The sequence below is a fragment of the Canis aureus genome, chromosome X (assembly GCF_053574225.1).
Source record: "Canis aureus isolate CA01 chromosome X, VMU_Caureus_v.1.0, whole genome shotgun sequence".
In the NCBI taxonomy this organism is placed as follows: Eukaryota; Metazoa; Chordata; class Mammalia; order Carnivora; family Canidae; genus Canis; species Canis aureus.
The window spans coordinates 105,473,158-105,481,821 of record NC_135649.1 but is presented as its reverse complement, the minus strand read 5'-3'; the positions used below and the strand labels follow the sequence as shown (position 1 = coordinate 105,481,821).

The following is an 8,664-nucleotide window of genomic DNA, read 5'->3' as shown; positions in this document are numbered from 1 at the left end:
AGTAAGACTGTTCTCCTTCCATGTCTGAGTTATTGGATTGCCCTCTCCCTACTCATTTGCCAATCCAATTACAATCTATCCTCCAACACTGAGCTCATATCCAACTTCCTCCATAAAGTTCAACCCAAAATGAATGCTTTCCTTTTGTGAAACCCAGTTGAGAGTTGATCTTCTAAAAACTCAGCCTAGTTTTTGTGTTCTCAATGTTGCTTAGGTGACTGCTTCTTAACATTTAAGTAGAAATGACCAGGCTCTCTGGGATGAGACCTGGTTTGCAGGGACATGGCTAAACGCACCAAGAAGTTTGGAATTATCGGTAAATATGAGACCCATTATGGTGCCTCCCTCAGGAAAAAGGTGAAGAATATTGAAATAAGCCAGCACATCAAGTACACTTGCTCCTACTATGGCAAAACGAAGATGAAAAGATGAGCTATGGAGTTCATCTTTTGTGAGCTTTTGTGGTTCCTGCATGAAAACGGTAGCCAGTGGTACCTGGACCTACAACACCACTTCTGCCATCACAGTAAAGTCTACCATCAGAAGACTGAAGGGGTTGAAAGACCAGTAGAAGCTCCACCATTTGAAACATTGCTAGCCTATAACACATGGGTTAATTTACGTAACAACAGCAACAACCAGAGAGTGACCATTTCTTATGGAAGGATCTCCATGGTTCCAAATGGTACAGGTCTTAGAACACAGCACAACAAATGCTGATTATGATTAACGGGACAGTGTCCCTGGTATACCAACAGGCTGGCTGATACTTAACTAATTTTTAGTTACTCATCTGAAAGTTAGAATGTACTTTGGTATAGAAAATCCAACCAATCTACTTATGTAAACATGCCAAGAGAAGGGCAACTCCTCAGCCCAAGGCAATATTCATCCATTTGTCCATTCATCCATCAAGTCATTATCAGGTATCTATGTCATAGAACAACTTATTTTCATGAGCTATCTTTTTTTTAAGAAAAAGATTTTATTTATTTATTCATGAGAGACACAGAGAGAGAGAGAGGCAGAGACACAGGCAGAGGGAGAAGAAGGCTCCATGCAGGCAGCCCGATGTGGGACTCGACCCTGGGACTCTAGGATCACCCTGGGCCAAAGAGAGACACTAAACCACTGAGCCACCCAGGCATCCCTTTCATGAGCTATCTTAACACATCTCCACTTCCACCTCCCTCTCTACTACTTTCTAGAACACATACATTTTTCTATGATCATAAGCTGTAACTCAGACTTCCTAATTGTTCCATATTGCCTAGGTGATCTACACCAACCCCTACAGAGCCTGTTTTTTTCCGACACTGATCTCAGGTACGTATTAGGAGAAAAGCAATCTGTACGATTCACACCAGCTATGCATCAATGACAGCCCCTTTATGGGTCCCATGTGCTCCTGTCTTTTTAATGGATTATCTTTCAATTCAAAAGAATTTCACTCCGGATGCAAGTTGAGAAAGTTCAGACTACATGTAAGGCAATCTCAGGTATCCAGTAAAATACTTTTCTCTTCTGAGCCTAGCAGCAAGTCAAGCATCAATTTATTTATGAACCTAAAAGATCCTTTTAAAAAACAGATTTATTTAGGTATGCTTGACACACAATAAACCACCCATGTTTCAAGTGTACAACTTGATAAATTCTGATGTGTATATACTCATGAAATCATCAAGACTATGAACATCCCCAACACCTCTAAAAGCTTCCTGTCTTTTTGTATCTACTGACCTGCTGTCACAATATGCTAGTTTGCATTTCTTACTTTATGTAAATGGGATCACATAGTATAGATGGATAGGACAGATTTTTTTGGATTCTTTTCATCAATATAATCATTTTGGCATCTGTTCATCTTGGGTTTTCTTTTTTTAATATATCAATAGACCATTCCTTTAAATTGCTGAGTAGTATTATATGGACATACCATATTTTTCTTATCCATTCACCTGTTGATGGATATTTGGACTTTTACTAGCATTTCCCAGATAGAAGCATCAGAGGCCCTGTTAACAGGTACAGAGGTGAGAACACTTAATATCATGTATTTACAAGTAGGGAATTACCTATGGCTTGGAAACAATTCTCCATGTGTTTCTCACCTTCTGGCAGGTCTTCTGAGCAAAGCATTGAACCCTCTTGTTTCAGAGTAACTCCTCAAGGCTGTTTGCGTTTCACAGAGCCAGGACCAGAAGGAAGCAGACATGGCACCTCAGGTTCCAAATTGAGAGAGATACTCACCCCATAGGTGAGTACCTCCTTCAATGTTGTGCTTCAGCTCCTCACTTGCCTGACACTAACCCTGAACCTAGATAGCCAACAGTCTTGGCAGCTAGAGATAGTGTGTCCCCCGCAGCACCACCCCCACCACTACTACCCAGAGCACAAAGCAGGTGTGTTCGTTCTCCAGGATTATAAAGGGACTAGATCCTTCCAGGGCAAAGGATGGGCAAGTATGCCAACAAGCCCCTTCAAAAGATTGTGTTTCCTATGTTCAGATCCTAACCTGAGCTATAAATGCACCATGCAGGCAACATCTACCCAGCCCCACCTCTGCGTCACCTCCATAGGACTTATAGGAATTGGTTCAAACAGGACGTTGATGCTGACAATAGGATCATGAGTAATGAAGTCTCTGGTCTCTGGCTAGGGAACTAGATACTTCTTTCAGCATCTATGATACTGTGGCTGGCTCAGTTATTAGTCTGCAAACAGAGAAAAATCTCAGGCCCTTCAGTTTTTGACAACGATTACCACAGAGTGATGCCAAATCCATTATCTGGACACCCAGCCGAGAGAGAACTTTTAGGTAGTGCAGACACCTGCTGCATGCTCTTGGGTAAAAAGCTTGACAGAATTCATTCTAACCCCTCTGTGTACCCCATTATCACACACATTTTTCATTTGGCAAGCATTTATTCAACTCTTACTACCTGCCAAACACTAGGTCATAGAAAATAGGATTTTTTGCCCTCCTGGTTTCACTGCCTAGTGGAGAGAGCAGAAAGAAAAAAATTGTAATTCATAGAGATTGCTACTGTAACCAAGATGAGAAGCCAGGGAAGGCTTCAGAGGAGGTGGTGTTTGCATCGAGTCTTGAGAGAACTATAGGCATCCATTGGGGTTGAAGATGGGAGTTGGAGAGAACAGGCATGTTCAAAGTTACACATACATGCAAGAGAAACTTAAGTTCAGAGAATGATGAGGGAATTACAGACGCTAAAGAATAGATGCTAAAGAAAAGTTTGTGTGTGGAGAGGGAGGCAAAAGAGAGGGAGTGATCATGGGAGGAAGTGAGGAGTATTAGGAGAGAAACTCTAAAGATGTAGATAGAAAAGAAGGATCTGGAATGCAAAACTAAGGAACTGGGGCTTTACAAATGGATGCTTCAGGGGCACCTGGGTGGCTCAGTGGTTGAGCCTCTGCCTTTGGCTCACATTGTGATCCCGGGGTCCTGGGATGGAGTCCCACGTCAGGCTCCCTGCAGGGAGCCTGATTCTCGCTCTGCCTATGTATCTGCCTCTCTCTGTGTCTCTCATCAATGAATAAATAAAATCTTTGAAAAATAAACCAAAACCAAAAGGATGCTTCAGAGTTGGCTTTCACCAGTTTTACTTTTTAAGTGGGGAATCCATGCTACTTATGTTTATCACTTTGAATTATAATCATTTGTATCTAAAGAAATTCCCCCACTGCTAGGGTCGAGCTCCTGTGGGACTAAGGGACTCCATCTTGTTCACTTTTGCCCTCCAATTCCACTCTAGAACAGAGTTGCTACTCAAAAAAAATGGTACTAACAAATTAGTTACTCAGCAAAAATTAACTTCTCCTCTCAGATAATCTCTATATATGATGCACCTCAAAATGTCCCATTTGTGAATAATTAAGACAAATAAATAAAAAATACAGATGTTTCTGATATTTTTGAAAAAATTATCATTCCAGGTTATAGCTTACAATTTTTCTCACATTTTTCATTACTTTATTCATGAGTTGGCTTTTTTAAATCACTTTGTGTAGGATACTAATACAGTACTTATCTCTAAAATAAATTTCATATTCTTATTAAATATACTTCTTTTAAATTTATAAGGTGCCATGTATTATTCATTGGAAAGTCTTAGCTCATACCACAGATTATATATCACTTTTTCCATGTATCATAAGTGGTCATTTAGATTGAAATCAAAATTATATTTAACTGAACTCATAGCTGGTGAGTTATCCTCCCTTTTTAAACTTATTTTCTGGCCACATGTCTCTACCAAATGTTATAGATGAAAAATCTTTCATTAAGACACTTGTAGTAAGAAGCAATATACCAATATTTTTTATCCTAAAATATTTTCTTGGGCCTAGAAATTTTGATATGCTCATAATGCAGAAAACCCCTGAGTGAAAACATAGCCTTTATTTACAAAGAAGATAGATTATATGTAGATATATATTCCACTGAGATATTAGAAACCCACAATTTACTGAATTCTATCCTTTTCTCTTTCAGTTCAAATGTCTTTGTTCAAAAAATATATTATAGGAAACTTCTACTGATCAAAATTATTATTTTAAATGCACCGTAACATTTTTAAAAGTTCACATATACAATTTTGCCTGCAATGACAAGGATCTGAATTAAGTGCAGAGTCTTTCTAAAAGTCTTTCCTTTTTGGAGAAAAACTTACGACTTTCTGAGGGTGATCAGACTCAAATGTGAATAAGAAATACCTAACACAAGACTTGATCATAGTAACCAACCAGCCACCTTCTTTTTTCCTAAGGTGATTTTGCCATCTAGAAACATAAGCCCCAGCTTCACTCCTCTTTCCTTGCTTTCTTCTTGAAGCAACTGTAATTGCTTCTTAAAAAATAGCACTATTATGTTGTGCCAAATCTCACCAATGTTAGTTATTACCACATTTCTCATGACATTTTGAAGTCTTGCAAAATAAGGTGTAAAGAATAACCAAGCATGTTTTGTACTTTTATTTAATCAACCATTTTGTTTGCAGAAACTCAACTTAGTTCCATTCTGTAAGCACAGACCTACCCAGATACTCCACTGTGATGGAAGCCTCTTAAGAGTGGAGATGAAACCCAACTCCACAGCTAGCAAAAATGAATGATCCAACTTTAGAGAACAGGGTCCTGTGATGGAAGGAAAAAAGCCTGGAGTCTTTTTTGAACCATGCTGCCTCCTACGCAGATCATAAGGCACCCTAAGCTTCTTTTTTTTTCTCATCTGAATATAGAAATAATTAATGCCTACCTCTCAAAATGGTGTAAAGTTCAAATGGCACAATTCAAGGAAAAGCAGTTCATAAATTCAGTCTAGTTTGAGTTTTATATTTTTCCCTTTGCACACGTACTTTCATTATATCCAAATTACATACATACACACATACCTTTTTAAACACCCATACACACACATATAAATAAAACCTAAGACCCCTCGGACCTCCAGCCTTAATCACAGTATAAGAAAGAATTTTGATGGTTTGAAGCTGACAGTCAAGAAAGAATTCTTTAAAAGTCTTTGGTGCAAAAAGGTGATTTTATTAAAGCACAGGGACAAGACTCATGAACAGCAAGAGCTGTACTGGGGTCACAAGGAGTGGACCATTACATACTTCCAAGTTGGGAGCAGGTTAGGGATAGCATAAGTCCCTAAGGAATTTTGGAAGCAAGGTTTCCAGGACCTTGAGGGGGCTAGCTATTGTTGGGAAAAGGTCATTTATTACTGTCTAATAAAATCTTAGTCATGAGACCCTTCAGATGTATATCAGTGGGCCATATGTTGGGGGATGATTGCCTGCATGTATCTCTGGGGGTATAGATAAAAAGCAAGTTTCCAAATGAATTTTTACATGTTAAAGTAGACTTACAGGATCATGAGAGTTGGGCTAAGATTGACTTTTGTCTTTAGCAAAGTATCAACATTGAGGCAGTAGAAGCACTATATTAACGTCACTCTGCCTGTTTCAAGGACTTGTCAATGCGCTGTAGGTAGTAAGGAAATTTAATAATTTCTCTTCTGCCTTCGTTTCCCTCATCAACAGTGTTCATCTCCCCTTTCACTGAGCAACCATTACCAGTTGTTCATTAGCAAGCATGTGTTTTGAGCACCTGATCACACCGATTGTATGGAGAGATCCACTTCCATATTCTATAATTGCAGTTTGTTATTCCTGTGAAGAGACCACATCTTCTGTATTTACTCTCAACAGATATTTATAGGGTTTCTTCTACTGTCTCCACATAAATAAGACTAAGATTAATATCCTCATACTCTCCCCAGACACCAGTGAGAGTGTACAGGGCATGCCCCTGAAGGTAGAAGGCCTAGGTGAGGAGGATACAGGTATTCTATACTTGCCAACTCACAGCAGTGAAAGCTTTTTCGAAGGGGCTCTACAAATTCACACTTGCTAGCAGTGGACATATTCTCGTATCGTCAGTCTTTTCAGACTTAAGTTTGCTGGTTGAAAGTGAAAATAACTTCACATGTCGTATTAGAGATTTCCATTTCTACTCTGAATTCACTATGTATAGTCTTGCTTGTGTTTCTCCTTTTATTGAGGTACAGGGGTTCTTGATGCATTTTGGATACTAATCTTTTGTTAGGTATGCTAAAAATACTCTCCCCCTATGCAGCCTTTCTCTCAGTTATGTGTTTAATAGTGTCCTCCGAGTTCCAGAAGTCTCCACCTTGATATACTCAAATGTAGTCTTTTCCTTCTATGCTTAGTCATTGGTACTTTAAAATGTCTTCTTCTCTTCATGGTCATAAAGATGTTATTTCACAATTTCTGTGAACATTTTAAAGGTTTCTTTTTAAACTAAACATCAATTCCTCTGGAATTTTTTTTTTTGCATACAATCTGTTGGAAAACATTATCAAAAAGGCTGCAACAACAACAACAACAACAACAACAAAGGCTGTAATCACCTTTTGACCCAGGCACTGGACCTGAAAACTTAAAGCCTCTTCACCCCTCCCGTCCTTGGAATGTGGCTTGCCTTTCCCTCTTCCAGAGACTGTTCCAGAAACATAACCTTGAGACGGTGATGTTATGCTGAAAACAACTACATGGTGGCATCTTCAGCAACTTTTAAGATTTGGATGGCAGGTGTGAGGATCAATGCATCTTGCTGCCCTCCACCACCCCACCACCCCCACCTCAAGACAAGTCTCCTATGGACCTTCCTCTTGTTATTATTAAAACTGCCACCTGCCATCACAGAGTGGTCTTCCTCTTCTGTTGGTGTGTCCCTGCCTCTAAGGGGACTGGTTTCAGAGGACACAGAGAATGCTCCCAAGAGGGTTGTGAACGTACACAGTCTGAGGAAGCAATCTTCTTTTTCAATATAAAATTCCTTTCCTAACAGGATTTATTGAACAATCCAATTCCTTGTTAATTTTTACTGCTGCCCCATAGAACTATCTTCCATTTCTTTCTACATTGTCTATTTGGACTCTGATCTATTGATCTCCTCCTGCACCAATAGTATGCTGAAGGATCTTGGTATTATAATAAATTCCTAAATTAATCTGAGGATAATCAACATCTTTAATACTGAGTGTTCATTCCAGTTGAGTAGTATAGCTCGTATATACTTTTTATATAATTCAGTAATGTTTCGTTTGTCCTTAAAGATCTTCCATTTATATCTTAGGTTTGTAGTTTTATCAGGTTTTGATTTTTATTCCTATAGTGAAAAGGATATTTTCTCTAATCTCTTTGATTGCTGCTGGTATGTGGTCATGTTATTTTTTTTTTAAATACTGATCTTATCTCAAAAACCCTGGCTGAACTAATAATATAGGTTTATCTTCTTGGATTTTCTATAAACAGTCCACAAATAATCAAATTCAGACTTTAAGCACTTAGGAGTTTTCCCTATTCTACTCAATTTTGAAGACCTCCAGTAAAATATTAGGTAGGAGAAACCGACACCCTCATCATGTCCCAGACTCAACCTAAATGGGCATGCTTAGTCATCAAGGTGAAGTAGGATGTCTGTGCATTCCTAGTTCATATTTACCATGAGATTTTATCACTAATGGGTTTTTAAAGCTTTCTTCTCTTTTTGGCCATTGACTGAAGTAGATGTACACATCTGTTGTATTTTTACTTTGCTAAGGTAGCAAATTCCACTGATAAGCTTTTCTAGTGCCTGAACATTCTTGAATTTGTGGTATAAATTCCCTCTTGATTTTACAGCTTTGCTGTTTATCCGATTTTTGTGGGTTTTCTTTTCAATGTTCACAAGGTGAGACTGGCCCACAGTTTTCAGTTGACTTTATTTGGTTATAGCTCTAGCCATAGAAAATGTTTTATGAATTTTTCTTATGCTCAACAGCAAGTCTTAAACTAAAACATAAAAGGGTTGCCTAGTCCTTTAAGTTTTGGTAAAAGTTTACTCCTAAAAGTGGTTCGTCTTCAAGTTATTTTGAGGGAGAGGTTTATTTTAAAGCACAGTTTTTATGCATTATTGAACTTTGTATTCATATTTGCTATTTCTTGGGTCAATAATATTGTGTATGTGTGCATATACATGTATATACATTTATACATTAGGATGTCTAAATGCTTACTTCTAGAAAATCTCTATTATGCAAGTTTAAATTCAATGACCATTTTAACTCTATTGTTC

General features: G+C 38.3%; 1 pseudogene; it reads left to right on the top strand.

Moving 5' to 3' along the window:
* Positions 1-282: 282 nt before the first annotated feature.
* LOC144308535 (large ribosomal subunit protein eL43 pseudogene) lies at positions 283-603 on the top strand (annotated as a pseudogene).
* The last annotated feature ends 8,061 nt before the right edge of the window (positions 604-8,664 follow it).